The sequence below is a fragment of the Tamandua tetradactyla genome, chromosome 4 (assembly GCF_023851605.1).
Source record: "Tamandua tetradactyla isolate mTamTet1 chromosome 4, mTamTet1.pri, whole genome shotgun sequence".
Lineage (NCBI taxonomy): Eukaryota > Metazoa > Chordata > Mammalia > Pilosa > Myrmecophagidae > Tamandua > Tamandua tetradactyla.
Window position 1 is genome coordinate 109,266,781 of NC_135330.1, and position 19,561 is coordinate 109,286,341.

The 19,561-nt window shown below is 39.1% G+C and overlaps 1 long non-coding RNA gene across 2 annotated transcripts in view; it reads left to right on the plus strand.

The window, feature by feature from the left end:
• The first annotated feature begins 12,908 nt into the window (after nucleotides 1–12,908).
• Nucleotides 12,909–19,561, plus strand: part of LOC143679265 (uncharacterized) — an 85,984-nt gene continuing 79,331 nt past the window's right edge. The window contains exon 1 of one of the 2 annotated variants that reach the window (XR_013173619.1): nucleotides 12,909–13,147. This is a non-coding gene — a long non-coding RNA (uncharacterized LOC143679265). The remainder of the gene's footprint in view (nucleotides 13,148–19,561) is intronic. The other variant, XR_013173618.1, reaches the window with a different exon arrangement.

Here is a 19,561-nt window from a genome sequence, read left to right on the forward strand (position 1 = left end):
CAAGACAATAAAGGATTCAATTATATGTCCTCTGCTCAATTTCCTCTGTGAGAAAATCATATACACATAAAATTCTAACTCATTATCTTCTCCTGAATCTGCTATCTTAGATGATGACACCAGAATCACTAACTAGCCAGGCCATTGCCCTGAGTACTTGTCCCCAAGGCTTGTTGATCCTACCACCCAAACATCTTCTGAGTGGTGATTCAGGTCTTCATCTTCTCTGTCCTCCTTCAACACAATCCCTTAGCCGCTCCCTTTTCCCTCCAATGCTTTCCTCTTCAGTCCCTTCCCCACAGATCTGCATTTTCAAAACACAGATATGATCAGGCCACTTCCCCGTTTTAGAGCCATCACGGGTTCCTCATTGATGATGGAATGTAGTCCCCACGAGCTCACCTCATCCTATCTTCCCATCTTCATTTCCCACCTTACTCCACACACCCCAGTCACATGATAGGACCTTTTGTACTTCTCTGCTTTCCATGTATGACTGCACTTGCCTGGAATGTGTTCCATCTTGTTTGCATGGTGAACTTTTGCTCCAGCTTTAAGATGCTGCCCCTCCTCTACTTATTTTGCTCATTTCTCCAAGCAGAATATGTTGCACTCTTCTCTGTGATTCCAGGGTGCATTGTATGTATTTCTAATTTAATGAATCATTTTCTTTTATTTATTTGATTACATTTGGTATTTCTCCTCTATACACTATGTGACTGGAGACCAGACATAGCATATTGCTGGCCCAGAGTTGGCACTCAGTAAAAGTTTAATGAAGAAACCAGAGTTGATATGTTGCTTTAGTTTATTTATTAGGTGTGTATGGGATATGGCACCCTCAGGAATATACTGATAGTGCACGTTATCGATAGGGATAACGTAACAAGAATTTTCTTAGTTCTTTGTACTCAGCAGAGGAAAGCGTCAGATATACATGTAATTTGCTTCAACTCTGTATATAAAGTAGTATGATTTCCCAAAATACTGCATGAGAAAATTGTACATGGCTCAGGAGAACAATATGTTCTTTGACGTTAGCCATGACAGCTTTCAAAACAAAAATAAATTCTCGTTGCCTATTAGCTGTTTTTTTAAGTTTTCCTTCAAAATATTACATTTTTCTTCCTGTACACATAGTATTTTAGAGTACTCTGCTATTAGAAAACATTCTGTAACCCCTAGTTAACCTATTTAGATCTCAGTGTTCTTATCTGTATAATGAAGCTAATGGTCATAAGGTGTTCTCCCTGGAATGTTTGATTAAACATGTTACATGACATTGCATCGACCCTGCCTACATCAGCAAGGATTTTCAAAATAAAATGTTCTATATGCACCGAAAATTGTTTCATTTGGCATTGTTTTAAAAGCAAGTATATTTCCAACAGGGAGCGTTTGCAACATCGGCAAAGTTTCAGAATGGGTCTAAGGTAAAAATTGTTACGACAGCAATGATGTTTTATTTGGGGTTGATAAGATAGGCAAGTACTTCAAAACATCTCCACCCATAATTTTTAATGGAAAAAGCAAAGCTTAGTGGAATGTGAGATAATTTTCTTTGCTTTGCTTAATATACTGGAGGTTGTAGAAGATTTTCAACTATATCTTTCTGTAGTGCCTTGCTCACCACGTCTGGTAGGAGAAGAGTTCCTAATGTAATGCCCTGCCCTGGTGAATTTTCCTGTCATCTCACATAGCAATAAAGAAGGCATTGGTCTCTCTCATGGCTGGACTGGCTCGGGTGGCCAGAGTGTCTTTTTCCATAACTCTAATTTCTCTGTCATCTTATCTTTGCTGTATTTCTGCCCCTTTTTAAGATGAACATCAGTTTTTCTTCTAGACAAAGAGAGAGAGAGAGGAATGAAGGCATTAGAGAAAAGGGGAAATATATGGAAACCAAGAGGAAACAATAAACAAAACATATGCTGAAAAGTGGTGAAATGATGTCTTGGTTTGCCAGGTCACAGTGACAAATATCACACAATGGGTCGGCTTAAACAATAAATGTTAATTGACTCGTGGGTTTGGAGGCCAGAAGTCCAAAATCAAGGCATCAGCAAGGTGATGCATTTTCCCAGGCATTCTAAAGCTGGCTTGCTGCAGTCCTTGGGGGTCCTTGACTTGCATCTCTGCCTTCGGCCACACAGCCATCTCCCCTTGTGTCTGCGCTTCCAGTTTCCGCTGGCTTCCTGCTTTTGGCTCCTCCCTCTGCCTCTCTCTGACTTCTGTCTTCCAGTTTCTTCTTTTAATAAGGCATCCAGTAATATGGATTAAGACCCATTCTCGTACATGTGGGCCCTCACTTAACTAAAAATAACATCTTCAAAAGGTCCTATCTATACATGAGTCCACGCTCTCGGGGATGAGGTGAAGATTAAGGGCATGTGTTTGTTGGGGTGCATAATTCAACCTGCCACAGATGAATTTGGACTTTCCAAACAAAATTACAGGACAGCATTCCAACTCACATCCTCCTGTCACCTGTCCCAAGCTTAGATTCAGTTGTTAATAGGAGAATAAATGGATGCTTCCTTCAGGAAAGGTAGTGTAAAGAGAAAACAAAATGGCAGTTCAGACAGGGGAAATAGCATAGGCAAGGGACTTAACTCCAAGGCACTGTGTGTAGTCAAGCCCTGGTAGAATTCTTTCTTTACACAGGACCATATAGGAATTATTTTTAACATTAAAATGAAACTTTTTATTGAAGCATAATATACATTCAGAAAACATACATAAGTATGAACTTTGATGAATTTTCATAAGTGGAACACAGTTGTTAACCAGCACACTTGGGGAGTGTTTTGCTTTGCTAAAGCTGCCAGAATGCAATATACCAGAAATGGAATGGTTTTTATAAAGGGAATTTATTACATTAAAAATTTACAGTTCTAAGGCCAGAAAAATGTCCAAACTAAGGCACTAGGAAAAGATACCTTGACTCAAGAAAGGCTGATGTCTGTCACATGGGAAGGCACGTGCTTGGCATCTGCTGGTACTTGTTCTCAGTCCTGTTCCTTCCAGGTTTTGATGCCAGTACTTTTCTCTCTAAGGGTCTGTGGGCCTTCACTTAGCTCCTCTGAGATACAACTCTGGGTTCTGGTTTGCTTAGCATCTCGTGGGAAGGCACATGGCAATACCTCCTGGACTCTGCCTGTGTCTAGGTGTTCTAGTTTGCTAGCTGCCAGAATTCCAGAAACGGAATGACTTTTAAAAAGGGGAATTTAATAAGTTGCTAGTATACAGTTCCAAGGCTGAGAAAATGTCCTAATTAAAACAAGTCTGTAGAAATGTCCAATCTAAGGCATCCAGGGAAAGATACCTTGGTTCAAGAAGGCCGATGAAGTTCAGGGTTTCTCTCTCAAGTGAGAAGGCACATGGTGAACACAGTCAGGGTTCCTCTCCCAGCTGGAAGGGCACATGGCGAACATGGTGTCATCTGCTAGCTTTCTCTCCTGGCTTCTGGTTTCACGAAGCTCCCCAGGAGGCATTTTCCTTCTTCATCTCCAAAGGTTACTGGCGGGTGGAATCTGCTTCTTGTGGCTATGTTGTTCTGCTCTGCTCTCTCTGAATCTCTCATTCTCCAAAATGTTTCCTCTTTTACAGGACTCCAGAAATTTATCAAGACCCACCCAAATGGGTGAAGACATACTGTCGCCTAATCCAGCTTAACAATCACTCTTGATTAAATCACATTTCCAGGGAGATGATCTGATTACAGTTTCAAACATACAGTATTGAATAGGAATTATTCTGCCTTTATGAAATGGAATTTTGAATAAAACATGGCTTTTCTAGGGGACATACATCCTTTCAAACCAGCACACTAGGCATCTGCTCTCTCTGTTGGGACTCCAAGCATCTCCAAACATCTGTGTCTCTGTCAGCCATGAAGCAACAGTTCTCTAAGCATCAGTATCTGAGGCTTCCACAAAATGTTTCCTCTTTTGAAGGACTCCGCTGAACTAATCAAGACCCACCTGAAATGGGTAGAGTCATATCTCCATCTAATCAAAAGTTCACTCCCACAACTGGGTGCACCACACCTCTGTGGAGATAATCTAATCAAAACAGGTTCTGCCCTAAAAATGGGCCTGGCCCCACATGATTGTGTAAAGATTAAAGCATGGCTTTTCTGGGATAAACAATAATTTCAAACCAGCACAGAGAGTTTTCTGTATTTATTTTTAAGACGGTACTTTCAGAATTCTTCCCCAGATCTTCTGAATCAGAATCTCAAAGTTTGAGGCCCAAGAATCTATATTTTAAATAAATTCCTTGGGAGTTCTTTCATAGCCAGCTGGGCACCAAGTTGCATTTGTGAACTGTGGCTTGAATCCCAGTGTGCAAGAAATGGATAGAGAGAGAGAGATTCATATTGACTACTGGAGGAAAGTCATTGAGTCCTGGAGGAAAGAACTCCCTGCTTTGTGAACTTTTTCCCCCTGCCGTTTGAGGATGAAGAATATGGCAAAAAAATTCTAGTTGCTCCTCAACATTCATTTGTATATATTATTTAGTAATAGAACTTCAATTTTTGGTGAGGCACATCATTACCCAGAATAAAGACTAAATCTTTACCATTCTTGCAGCTCACTGTGGCCATATAAATATTAGCCAATGGTGATGATATAAGTGAAATTGTCATATGAGACTTCTGGGAAGTCTTAAAAGGGATGAGGAATATTTTTGTTGAACTTTTTCTTCTCCTAGATTCTGACTGGAATATAGAAGTGTTACCTGGAGCTCAAACAGCCATTTCAATCCAGGTGGACCATGGCCATAATTTGGTTTGGAAGAGCAAACAGCTAGGAGTATGTTCCTAAGAACTTTTACGAATTTTTCATAGTAACTTTTTGCTATCGATTCTTAGCTTTTAACATAACAGAATAACGTATTGTTTTTTGGCTGCTGCTAATTTGGGTTTTCTGAGACTGCAGCTGACTGAATCCTAACCGACTCAGAGGATTTCCTTGTTTGGTTTATATAAATCTGAAGGATACCAATAAAAGGTAGTAATCTCTTGAGAACATGGTGTTCTGTGATTTGCTCACTTTTTTGCCAACAGATGATGGAGAACAAGTTTGGGTTTTGGTAAACAACTACTAAACAAGATAAACTTGTTTAGCTTTGTTCAGTAGGCATTTGCTCTCTAAGAACCATTCATTCCAAAGGCTTGATCTCGGCAAGATCTTGTCTGGTGCCTGGAACACTTTGATGGGATTCTCCAGAGAATACCTTGGCCCAGATAGGTGTAGGTCTGTCCTATCATAGTCGTAGGGGAATTCTACAGGTTAGGCAAATTTCCAGCCAGCCATTAAGCATCCTGTGCTTGAGTCCTAAAGAGATGAAGCTGGCATGGGCTGGGTGTTTTGTCAGATCTTAAGCCAAGATCAACAGGAATGGACTCTCGGCAGAGCTCCAGTGCCAGAGAATCTAGACATACACCAGTTGTCAGATCTGGGCTGAGGCATTGCTTAAGGAAGGGTGATAGGTCAGAGGGCGTGAGAATGCCCAGGATTGACTGACCAGGGTCTGCAGCAAGACCAAGTCCAAAACTGTACTCTCTTGTGCTTGGAGTTTCAAATCCATGTACATGCTATATACATTGATTAGAAACAGTACAGGACTGCCGGCCAAAGACATAACTGCCTGAGGCTGGAGTGAGTTGGAGAATGGTCACTGTATGATTTTTTGCAAGTTACTGAACACTTCCAAGCCTCGATGTCCTCCTCTGTAAAACTGGGACTAATAATACCTAGCTCAGAGGTATTCTATCATGGATTCAAATAGTACATTTTTATGTGTGAGGACTTTGCGAACTGTCATGAGTTGTACGAGTGTAAATTATTGTTACTGTCTGGGGAAAAGGATGGCTACAATTTAACTGTTCACAGCAAAACTCCACAGCGTTGAAGATAAAATGAGTATAAAATGCATTCATTTGAAATGAAAAGGGGTAGATTTATGGAGTCAGAATTTGATTACTAGATTTGCAATCTGATCAGGAAATTTCTGGCAGGGGAACCCTGTATTCTCATTTGAGAGAAATGCCAGGGCTTTCTCAGAGACCATTTTGTCAGAGATTTGTTTCCTTTTTAATCATTTCATGGACAATATGGTTTCTCTTAGGGCAGCCATGATTTATGAAAGTGCAGTTTATGATCCACCAGAATCAAGAGGGCCCAGGTTGAGGGTAATAGAATGTTGCATGCTGTTCAAGACAAACATTAGGGATCAAATCAAGAGTCAGGAGTCCCTGCTGTTGACCATAAAAGCAGCAGTGGGGCATACAGGTTTACAATTGTATTTGTTGTAATAAACCACATTTTATAGCCAACAGGTGTAGACTTATATCTTAAATTGTTATGATTTCGGATTTGCTCTAAATGGATTTAGAAAGATTTAGAAGATTGAGTGACAGCTAAGGTGATCTTGAAATTGACTTTTGAAGATGTCATTTGGGTGAATGACAGGCTAACGTTGCTAAAAAAAAAAATACCCCAACTCATAATAGTACAGAGTTTGTCATTAAGTGACAGTGAGCCTATTTAAGTGTGTGTGGGGGGAGCTCATTATTTCACTTGAGATTGCTAAATTCTGTACATCCACTGAATCTAATTGGCTCTGAGCAGTGGCCTGACTTCTGTAGTCATTCAGAATCACTTCTCCTACTCAAAAACCAAGGTTCCTTCAAAAAGGGTTGTACTCTACTCGCACTGTTCAAAATAGAATTTATTCTTAATATCTTTTTTAACAATTGCAATTAATTTGAAGACAAAGAAATCAGCTATGCTTCAAAGATGAGAGGGAGGAGGAGGGAAATAAAGAAAGAAAAATTTATTCCCCGCTCTTGTCGGATGAGCTTCTTTTCTTTCCTTCACTGCCCTTTACCAGTCCCTTATCCAGGGGCCCATAGTTGCTCCTCTCTCCTCAGTAAATCTTTTAATCTCTACCCTCTTCTCCTGTTTCAGACCAGTCAGCCACTCTTACAGAGGTTGTCAGCATCAGGACTTAGCATTTTCAGGTTGAATATGAAGTATTTTTTCTTTGCTGTCAAGTATAATATTGGAACAATTTGGAAGACAATTTTGGGGAACAAAAGGCTCCAAAGTCTCCTTAACAGAAGTGTTTCCTTTTGTATTTGCTTTTATTAAGTTATAAATCCGTTTGTTTATCCGACAAATATTTACTGAGCAGCTGCTATAGATCGGACTCTATTCTAGACTCTAGGGATGTGGCAGCAAGCAAACAACCCTGCCTTCGTGGAGTTTTCATTGTAATATGGGAAGATCATAAACAATCTAATATATTATGTCAGATGGTGTTGGGTTCTAAGGAGAAAAATAAAATAGGGTATGGGTTGGGAATGCAAGTGTTTCTTTAAAATACATAGGTTTTCTTACTTTGTATTCGTAATTTTTCCCCTCTGAAAGAATGTCAAAAACAAAACAAAACAAAATACATAAATCTACGTTTCCTGATATGGCATGGACTTTATTTTTTCATATCATTTGTATGACATTTAATGCAGTGAACGCTAATAAGAGGCTTGTTGCTAACTGTTCAAGGGAGAAAATTGGAAGCAATAGGCACAGAAAGATAAGGAAGCATCAAGCAAGAGAGGGAACTGCCAAAAGACAGAGGAGAAAAAATTCTAGTTATTTAAAGTTTGCACTCATATATCAAACTCTGAGGAATTTTGGCAAGACCAGATTGGGTAGAGAAACCCTGCCATAAAATTAGAAGCAAATCAAATAAGATTAAAAGCAGCTTGTTATTTCAGAGTTAACAGTCTTACCCAATCTGTACATCATTGATTGTTTCTATTTTGGTTAAAGTCCTGGATTCCCTCGTTCACTCTCTTGTCATAGAAAAGTCAAAGATTTAAAACTGGAAAGTCCCGGCTACTTAGCAATGACAATACTGTCAGCACTAGAGAGGTATAGGAACACTCTAACTTAAAATTCTGAACCAGAGGATACTAAGCTCTGAGTTTAGCTCCACCAAAAGTCTACTCCAAGTTGGATATGAGTTGTTCAATTCTCCCAGCCCCTTTCTAAGCAAGTACATTTGGATATGGCTACCTTTCGTGAATATAATGCTTAGAATCATTATGTAAAAAATTTACAAGTCTCGTTTTACCAATAGGAGACTGTGTGGACCAGCAGAATGAGCACGGAATGTGCCATAGACAGGTTTGAATCTGAATTCTAACTCTAACAGGTTCTTATTTTGTGATCTAAAGCAACTCAATTAATCAAACTGAGACTATTTTCAAGCCAACGGAGATCTTTCTGTTGTTGGGAATTATATGTTCAAGGACTTCCCCTACAGTTAGAATGAACCATATGACATTGCCACTTTGCAGCTCAAAGATGGTCAAATATCATCAATTTCATGTGGGTATTCAATCAAAAGTTATTATTATTATTGCCATATTTATTCAGTATTTTAAAGATTTATTTACTTGAAAATATCAGTGCATTTATATATTGACAAATGCTCTCAGACATCCAAAGGGCAATAATAGAAAGTACTTTATGTATTTATTTATTTACATTTTTTAAATTGCGAAATATACAAAAAAGTGATAGTGGATTTCAAAGTACATTTTGACAAGTAGTTTTAGAACAAATTTCAACGTATGGTATGGATGATAGTTCCACCATTTCAGGTATAACCTTCTAGCTGCTCTAAGATACTGGAGACTAAAAAGAAATATCCATATAATGATTCAGCAATCATACTCATTTGTTAAATCCTATCTTCTCTGTTACACTCTTCCTTCTCCTTTAATCCTTCTCCCAATCTTTAGGGATATTTGGGCAATGACCATTCTAGCTTTTTCATGTTGAAAAGGGGTGTTGACCTTATGAGGTGGGGGATACAACTAGTTGATGTTCTTGGAGAGACTGGTAACTCTGGGTTTCAGGGCTTATCCGGCCTAAGAACAATCTGGAGATTTTAGGTTTCTGAAAAATAAACTTAGTGGATGAAACTTTTACAAAGTCTCAGGTGAAGCTCTGGTATTCTTTAGGGTTTATAGAAATACTGTTGGTTGGGGCTTGTCATACCAAGGCAATTAGCAATATCTAGCTGAAGCTTGCATAAGAGTAACTTCTAGAATAGCCCCTCAACTTGATTTGAACTCTTTTAGCCACTAATACCTTATTTTATTACATTTCCCCACCCCCTCCTTTTGGTCAGGTAGACATTGTCAATCCCATGGTGCCAGGGAGACTTACACCCCTGAATATCATGTCTCATATAGGGGGTCTTTTCTTCTTTAATAACAGCTTTATTGAGATGTAATTCACATTTCATAAAATTGATCCTTTCAAGTGCACAATTCAAGCCTGTTAGTATATTCATAGAATGTGCCACTATCACCACTATCTAATTTTAGGACGTTTTCATCAGCCCAAAAGAAAGTCCATCCCTACCATCAAATGCTCTCTACTCTTCTCTCCCACTGGCCCCTGGCAGCCACAAATCTAATTTTTGTCTATATGAATTAGCCTATACTGGACATTTTGTATAAATGGAATCAGGCAATATTATATCCTTTGGTGGCTGGTTTCTTTCACTTGGCATAACATTTCCAAGGCTTGTCCATGTTGTTGCATGCAATGGCACTTTGTTCTTTTTTATTGATGAATATTATTCCATTGTATAGATATACCACATCAGATCTTGTTTATACATTCCTCAGTTGATGGGTGTTTGGATCATTTCTGCTTTTTGCATACCATGAGTAATGCTAATAAGAGCATTCATGTTTTGTGTTGATATATGTTTTCAGTTCTTTTGGTTACACACCTAGGAGTGAAATTGCTAAGTCATAGGGTAATTTTATGTTTAACTTTTGAGCAACTGCCAAATGCTTTTCTTTATTCTTAATAGTTAAAATATTGGTGTAATGTCAAAGTAACTGATTCCAGTGAAGAAAATACAAGATGAGCTTGGTGCAGCTGTAGTGCCAGAAAGCAAGAAAGTAGTTAAAAAAAAAAAAAGAGAGAGAGAAAGACAAAAGGATGGGGACATGTCAAGAGGATGCAGGAGCCAACCTGGAAGATTGCCCAATAACCAAATCTGGTATATTTTGAACACGAAAGGAATTAAGCACAGTATGGCATTGCAACCCAAAGTATAAAATAAATATCCTTTAGGCCATATTAATATCAATAAATGATTGAATAAATAAATAAATGGGGGAGAAGAGACAAATCTTCCCTAAAGAAGAATTTCAAGTAATATCAATAAATATTCCCTTCTCCAGGAGGTGTAGCTTAATGACACAGACTGTAGACTGGACAGAGTGACTTGTTTCCAGAGAGGACGAGTATAGAAAGAGGAAATACAGTAACTTGATATTGGAGAACCCTGGCAACCCTACCTTAACCAAATGATCAAGGTTAACATCACCAGTAATAACTCGTGTTGACATCATGTATCCCTGAATGTGACATGATGAGAAGGCTGCTTCACCTTGGTGGTGTTCTCCAAAACCCATAATCTCAGTCCAATCATGAGAAAATGTCAGATAAACCTATTGAAGGACGTTCAATCAAATATCTGACTGGTACTCTTCAAAACGGTCACTGTCATGAAAAACAAGGAAAGACTGTTAAATTGTCTTAGAGAAGAGGAGACTAAGGGGACCTGATGAGTGGATGCACAGGCTCCTGGAAGAATAAATGAACAGTAGTAGACAACTGGTGAGATCCAAATAAAATCCAGAGTTTAGTTAACAGTAATGCCTCATAATAGTTTCTTAATGTTGACAAATGTACCACTGTTAGGAAGGACACTAAAAGTAGGGACACTATGTGAGGCATATGGGAAGTTTCTGTGCTATCTTTGTGGCTTTTCTGTAAATCTAAAATCATTCCAAAATAAAATATTTATTTATTGAAACTAATAAACTCATTACATATAAACAAAAATGATATATTTCAATTGATATATAACTATATTTATTTGCCAAAAGAAAACAAAAAAATACTTAAAGAGAAAAAAATTTACTGGGTGTAGGAAAAGTTATACAGGTATTTCAGATAAAAGAATTCACTATTGAGAATGAGTGCTGAAATTGATCTAAACTTCTGATCTATATGGATCAGCAAATTGCTTTCCTTTCTATCAGACTATCTACAGTGACAGGGTTGATTGGCTAAAGCCATAGCAGTTCCTGCAGTCACAAAGATTTTTAGCATCTGAGCCCCATCACTGAGTACTTTGGGCATAGTTCTTTTGTCTTCTTCTGTGGATTCCCTTATCTCTTTTCTTAAACAGATATCAGCATTTACCAAATTTGGAACTTAGTGTTACAATGGAGAAGATATTAATTTACCTTGACCTCCTTTACATTTAGAGTGCTAAAATACATTCTAAACATGTTTGCTAGTTGATCTCATTCTTAAACCAGGTGTTAACTATGCCCTAAACGGTGGTAGTTCCCAAATCTATAGCCCCAGGGTTGCCTCTTGAGCATCAGTCTAGTATATCTGACTCCTATGTTAACATAAACTGGCTGTCCCCTTGGAACAGCCAATTGAAAAGATCTGGAAGTCAAACTCATTATCTTCTCTACTTTTCATTCCTGTTGAAATTGTTCCCTCACTTATATCCCCTTCCTTAATTAGGGATTACCAATCAACAAAGAGCTGTAACAGACACCTGGTAGTCTTGTGAGTGGCTCCTAGCAGTGTAGACATTGGTTGGTCAACCTAAGCGTGGCTTTTTAGGTCATGGACTGAACCCCTGACTGCTCATTGATTTCTAACTTTGATCCTGCACTTGATCCTCAGACTTTGCTTTCTGCCTCTGCTCAGTCTCCCATTGAGCTAAGTGCAATAACTGATGTTGGAATTTTTAATGTAGAAGTGATCGTTCAAACCAGCCTTCAGCAAACTTTTTCTGTAAAGGGCCAGAGAGTAAATATTTTAGGTTTTGCAGACCATACAGTCAGTCAAACTATTCAATTCTGCTGTTGTAGCACAAAAACAGCTGTAAGCAATAGGTAAATACATTTTATTTACAAAACAGGCAGTGATTCAGATTTGGCCTGATTTAAACCATGGCAATGGATGAGATCACATCTGATAGTAGGCTGAGAAAGCCACAGAGCTTTGGACAAAATCCAGAAGAACATTGGCTTTTAAGGAGTTGGCGTGAGAAGAGAATATAATGAAGGAGAATGAGAAAGAGTAGTCACTGGAGTGGGGAGAAAACTAGGAAACAGATGTGTCCTAGAAGTTAAAGTAGCAGTATCTCTCCATCGTTATAGGTTGCTGCAGAGATGAAGTAGGATGTGCTGAAATTTGGGTGAGCTTGGGCATAAGCCATCCTGAGACCATGGCACTGTTAGACCAGCAGGGATGGAGAGAAAGCTGGGACTCGGTAGGGACTCATTTACTGGGGTGTGCAGCCAAGATGAGTACAGGGAGAAGAGCGGGCAGTTGTAGGTGCAATGTCCAGCTCAAGTGTAATTCAGGAAATTGTTGGTGTTAGGACCTTCAATCCAAGGAGGGGAGCATAAAGAAGTCTAGGTGACAGGAGACCTTGCATGTCATAAAGATAATGGTGCCATTGCAGCAGATCTGGCAATAGCTGGCAATAAGCCTCCCACTGGGGCAGGACCAAGGCCTGGAGAAAAGGCTGCCAAGAAGTTAATATGGCTACCAGAATATCAGCCAAAATACCCTGGATTCAGCATGGGCTCCAGTCAGAGAATGGGGATGGTGTGCCAGGCAATACAGCTGGGAAAACCTGTAATGAAAAGAATAGGATGGGCCTGAATTAATATGTTGACTTTGCCACCTACTCACTCAGCACTCTGGCTTGGCAGTTGCTTGCCTCCCTGAATCTCAGGCTCTGTAGCTATCCAAACAAAGGCAATAATATTCCCTTCTCAGGGCTGTGGTGAAGGTGAAATGAGGTACAGTATCTTAGGGCCTGCATCACAATAGGTAATCATGCTATCTCCCTCTTCCTATCTTCCCAAGAGTCACCTAGGCTGAAGCCTAACCCTAGGGTCCAGTTCATTTGAGGAAGATTAAGGGTCGAAGGAGGAAGAAGTGAACTTCTAGGATATGTAAAGCCTGGGGTTTGCCCAGGATGCACCAAATATCAGTTCAGGAAGGTAAATTTTCTGTGTTCTAAAGTGGCAAGATCGTAACATATGTGGACACATTTGTTTGATCTTTAATAGGACAGAATATTAGAAATTAGAATTGTCCTGAAAAACACATGGACATTGACTTCTCAGTAAGTGAAGTATCACTATCTACTTTCCCATGGGGAAGGCAGAACGGTTCAGAAAAGCTGAACATCATGTATAAAACAAACAGGCAACCCCTTACTCTGCCCCTCACTCCCTATCCCAGCCCTGCTCTAGTGGGAATAATGAGGATAATCAGATAATGTGAGAAGCATTTAATTTCATGCAATGTATCTAAAAACCTTCTTCTGTTGCTGTTTAGGAACATGATTGTATTTGACATATTACAATTAGAAAGAGAGAGAAAGATTTCAACAACATATATTTTCTGAATTTACTTTTAAATGTTTTTACATTTTTAACTGTAGAAATATGTTATTCATCCTCCGTGTATAAAAACAGATGCAATATCACATGATTAATAGTTGTTTTTTTTTTTGGTGGGGGTGCATTGTCCAGGTCTCCTGCATGGAAGGCGAGCATTCTACCCCTGAACCACGCATGCACCCTATGATGAATAGTTTTGTATGCAGTGCTTTTACTGCACAGTTTTTAGAAATAATTTTCAAAAGAAAGAGCTCACAGCATTGACCGGATATTTTATCTCATACATGTTATTCACCATTTATATTACCACAATTTAAAAAAATACTCGGGACAAAAGTCTTGATTTCTGCCTCCTCTTTTTCTTGCCCTTATACCTCTGGAACACAGAACTGAAAGGCTAACCACCTCAGAAACATCCTGGGGCTCATGCAGTAAATGACAAAGAAAATTCTGTGGCCTTTCTACTGTTTTGTCCTAGGAATTTTTCTAGGGTGTTTTTGGAAAGCATGAGAAGTGGGTTAGGGTTACTTGAGAATTTAAGAACAGAGACATGAGAGAGGCCTGCGATGGCTAATTTTGTCCTTTGATCAGCAGAGTTGAGTCTGGTATTGACTGATTTCACAATATTAGTGGGACACTCTGACCATACCCCTCTAATTCTTTCCTGTGCGAATTTGTAATTTGACTTTGGTTCCTGCTTTTTTTTAGACAACAGATAGTGAGAGATCAAAGAGAAACTGGATAATGACAAGGAGGAAGTGGCAAGTTAGTGACATCTTTGTAGAAGGAATAGTAACTGCACGCAGAGTAATTACTCGGAAAGAAAATACTCCGACTTTAGAACAGACTCAAGTACAATCAACTCCAAGAGACTGTCCAAGAATTTTATTTATTCATTAATTCTCATTCAGCCATTAACCTTTTATTGAGTATTTACTATATATAAAGCTTAGTTAAAAAGAGCAGTATAGGATAGTGGATCAAAGATTGACTAGTGAAGTCAAAACAGACCTGTGTAAGAATCCCTGGTTCTATCACTTACTAGCTCTAGTGGGTTGGATTCCGGTCCCCAAAAGATACGCCCATCTGAAAGCTCAGAATGTGACCTTAATTGGAATAAGGATCTTCGGAAAGGACCTAAAGATGAGATCACACTGCATTAAGGCAGGCCCTAAACCCGATGATGAATATCCTTATAAGAGACAGAAAAAGAGAAGGCACAGAGACCGAGAGAGAAGAAGGCCATGTGATGTTGGAGGCAAGGATAGGAGGGATGCAGGTCTAAGCCAAGTGTCTTAGTTTTCCAAGACTGTGGTAACAAAAACACACACACCGGTTGGCTCACAGTTGGTAGCTAGGGGTCCAGAATCAAGGTATTGGCAGGCCATGCCTCCTCTGAAGTCTGTAGCATTCTGGTGGTAGCTGGCTGGCAAGCAATCTCTGCCTCCATCACATGGCCAATCTGTCTCTGTCTGTGGCTTGTGTCTGTGTCCAAATTTTCTTTCCTTAAAGGACTCCAGTCATACTAGATTCAGGCCCATAGTGATTCAATTTAGCTTCATCATAATAGGCTTTTCAAATGAGTTCACACCCACAGGGCAGGGGTAGGACTTGAAGATGTCTTTCTGGGAGACACTCTTCAATCTACCATACCAAGGAACCCCAAGGATCGCTGCAGCCCACAGAAGCCAGAAGAGAGGCATGGAACAGACTCTCCCTCAGTGCCTATAGGGAGAACCAATCCTGCTGACAACTTAGTGTTGAACTTCCGCTGCCAGAACTGTGATGGAATAAATACCTGTTGCTTTAAGTCACCAAATATATGGGTTTTGTTATAGCAGCCCTAGGATGCTAATACACTAGCTGTGTGTCTCTGAGTTAAATAACTCTTTCTACATCTCCGTTTCTGTATCTGCAAAATGTAGAGAATGATATTATCTACTCATAGAGTTATTGTGAAGATTCAATGAGATAATGCGTGTAAAGTTCACCGCAAAGTGTGGTACACAGGAAGAGCTCAATAAATGTTAGCAATTACCATTAAGGTACTTGGGGGTCAAGTTGAATTTCTAATTTTTCAATATTATGGCTACTTGCATATTTCTCACCCTAGTCTTTTTTTGGGGGGTGGGGAGATCCTTTTACCTTTAAAAAAGAAAGAAGAAGAGAAGGATATCATGTAGACAGATTGCTCCTCACAAAACAGCTGATTGAAGAAGCCCTATGGGCCCCAGAATCTCATCATCTACAACAAGAGTACAGCATACACTCTTAGAAGGGTGTCTCTGAAGGACTGTAATGAGGCTGGTCCATCAAGTGTCAGATAATTACAAACTATATTCAACTGACACTTTAGGAAGGAACTGCTATTGCAAGATGATAGGGGGATGCTGTGGTGGTTTGTAGCTAAGTACCCCCTGAAAAGCATGCTTTTAAACTTAATCCAGTCCTGAGGGTATGAATCCATTATAAGTAGGTCCTAATAATGGGGTTCCTTCAGTTAAAGTGCCACATAACTGAATCAGGATGGATCTTAAACCTATTACTGAAGCCTTTATAGGGAAGATCACAGAAAGAGAAAAAAGTCACAGAGGAAGCAGCCAGAAGCTGAAAGTCAATGGAACCCAAACAGAGAATGGAGAGGCCAGGAGAGGCCACCATAGGCATTGCCACATGACAGAGGAGCCTGGGACCAAGGATTGCCTGTAGTCAGCCTCAGAATGCCAGTCTTTGGGAAGAAAGCATTGCCTTGATGATACCCTGATTTGGACATTTTCCTAGCCTCAAAACCAGGAGCCAATAAATCCCCACTGTTTAAGCTGACCCATTGCATGGTGTTTGCTTGAGCAACGAGGAAACTAGAACAGATGCTCCCAGGAACTGGAAGCAGACAAGAAGCAAAGAAACAGCAAGCAGGAAGAACAAGTCCCATTTTTCATCCTCCAGCTTTGTGGTTTCTCTCTACTGCTACTTACATAAAATATGACAGAGAGCCAGCTGGCAAGGCAAGAAAGTAGTTTGCAGGCTCCTGGCCTCAGCATTACCAAAAGAGAATGGAAGTGTGGGTTTGGAGATATGGGCAAACAGCACGGACCCCTGTTTGACTCTCTGTCTTCCAATTCTGTTATTATTTTGAGTCAAAGCAAAGTGATAAGAGGATTAAAGAAGCATTTATTTACAAACCATTAGAAATAATTATGACTTTGTAAGGGCAACCATTTACTCAGAAATTCAGTTTAGAAAACAGAAGCCATTAAAGGATTGTATCTCCTGCTCATAAGAACTGGAATTCAAATCCCAAATTATGGAGATAATGAAAACCGGAAAAAGGTAAGATTGAACGGTTTAATTAAAAGGAAAAATAATAAAGAAAAATAAAACTTAAAATTTAGTTTAAACATAGAATTTATCTGCATCCTTATTCTATACTTTGGTGGCATTTGATGTTCTACTGGTATCCTATTACAAAATCTTGACACTTACTTTGATAAAGCTTTTTTAAAAGACCAAGCTCAAATTTAGTTGATATCTCACTAGTAACAAGAGGCTTTGCTTTCTTCTTTTTAACTTAATATCCATTTGTTCCAATGCAGTGATTCACAATTGACTCATTACTGAAGAAGTTGGCCTTAAAAATAAGGAACAAAATAAGGAAATGTTTTAGTCAAGGATAAGTTTCCTACTGGGTCTAATTGCAAGGATGCTCTGTAATTAAACTGTTCTGAATGTTGGTTGAAGTTTCAATAACCTGATGTCTAACTTTCCCATGATTCAAAACAAATCAGACTTAAGAAAAATCCTTTTTTTCCTGAAACGACAATGCATTTTAGAGGCAGATACATGGAAAATACATTTAAATAACAAAACGCAGTAGCAAATGCTGCATTTAGCTTTTAATGCATCTAGTATTTTCAAAGCAGTCTAACAGCCTTTTACTTTAGCATTGTAATAAATCATAGCACAGATGGTATTTCTTGATATCTATCTGTCAGATTTCAGTTCTGCACTGCAGAAGCATCCTGTATCAATATGGCTTTTTGGTAAATGGCTTCATTTTGCTGTTGACAAGGCTGATATAAAGAAGTTGTGTAATTTACTCTGCTACCAAATAAATCACCTGTGAACATTTAAGTTTAACTCTGCTAGCCTGATTGTCTGGCAAGTGCTTTTGTCTGCATGGAGAATATTTGACATTTAAACACAACCTAGAAAAACAAAAACAAAAGCCCAAGTTGATTCCCCTATGTCTCAGGAGAAACTTTGCGCAAGAAAAAAAGGTGCTGTAATTCTGGTGATTGTAGGAGCTCAAGAAGCATCCTTGCTAAACAGTTTGCTAGGTAAGCTGTTTTTAAAGATATCCTGACCCTTCTGATAGCAAGTAAATTAAATGAAGTTACAGAGTGCTTGGTTTTGATGCAAGATCTGTCCATAGGACTGTGACCAAAACCTAAGTATGCCTGGATCCAATCTGGTGGAATGTGTACAATTTGAAGCTCACCTTCTATGAGGAACTGAGTTACATGCATCCTACCTAATTGAGATGGAGATACTTTATCTTCCTCATTTCTTTAGATTCCAAGGCAATGGTTGGGGTGATGTTGAGTGGGTGAGGGCAGAGGAAGGTGGCAGAAAGGTCCTTGAAGAGAGCAGGGGAAAGGAGGCTGCTACCTAACAAGCCCACCCCCAGCCTGGCACTCTTGCAAATTAACAGAGAGGGCAGAAGATGGCGAAGACAGCTAGTTTGGAAAGAAAAATAACTATTCTGTTACTATGTGCCAGGGGCCCTATGGGCACTTTGTATGTATTATTTCATTAATCTGCATAACAAACCTATGGATTAATAAAGAAACCAGAGGCTAAATAATGTTCTTAGTTTACTTAGGAATCAAGTTGACTTGCACACATATTTTATCTGATTTAAAAGGCTTCTGAAAGGTAGAACACACCGTGTCTCACCTCTATCAAGTAGCAGACAGCAAGTACAGTGGTAAGCCAGTTCAACTCATAATTCCCTTTCTCTGCAAATAGCACTGATACCACCCCCCCCCCCACCCCCACCCCCCGTAGCTAGGGTCTTTGAGCCTGCCTTCAGCCACAGTTGATAGACCTCAAGCCAATCAGACTCCTTCCCAGGACTTTAAAAACTGTTTTAAAAACAGAAGAGTCACTCTCTTTCTGGAGACAAAGTTGCCATAAGTGAAGCAGAGGAACTGCTGGAAGCCATGTTTCATGTCCGGTGAAGAAAGTTGATCAGAGAGAAGTTTCTTCTTGCATAGGCTTGTTTGATTTAGGTTGCTGTCATTTATAACCAAAGAGTCCTGATAAATGCACAGGGTTGGGACTAGAGTTAAGCAAGCAAGGTGTTCAGGGCATACCATTTAAGGAGGCTAACATCATACTTAGTGGTGAAAGACTGGATGTTTTCCACCTAAGATAAAAAACAAGACAAGGATATCTTTTCTTGCTACTTCCATTCAACATTATACTAGAGGTTCTAGCCAGGGCACATAGGCAAAACAAAGAGAGAGAAGCCATCAAAACTGGAAAGTGAGAAGTAAAAGGCAAAACTATCTCTACTTGAGAAGCTTGATTGCTATATGATTTGTATATAGAAAATCCTAAGGAAGTAACTAAAAGCAATCAGAAGTAATAAATGACTTCAGCAAAGTTGGAGCATTCAAGATCAATATACAAATTCGTTCTGTATTTCCATGTAGTAGAAACAAATATTCCAAAAATGAAATTTAAAAACCCAATTCCATTTAAAATAACAGCAAAAAGAATGAAATACTTTGGAATAAATTTAAAAAAGATGTATAAGATGTGTGCATCGAAAACTACAAAGCATTGTAGTAAGAAGTTAAAGAAGACTTAAATAAATGTAAAGACATTCCTTGTTCATGGAATGGAAAACAATATTTTTATGATGGCACTACTAACCAAATCGACCTACAAATTCAATACAATCCCTATCAAAATCCAGGGGGCTTCTAGGAAGAAATTGATAAG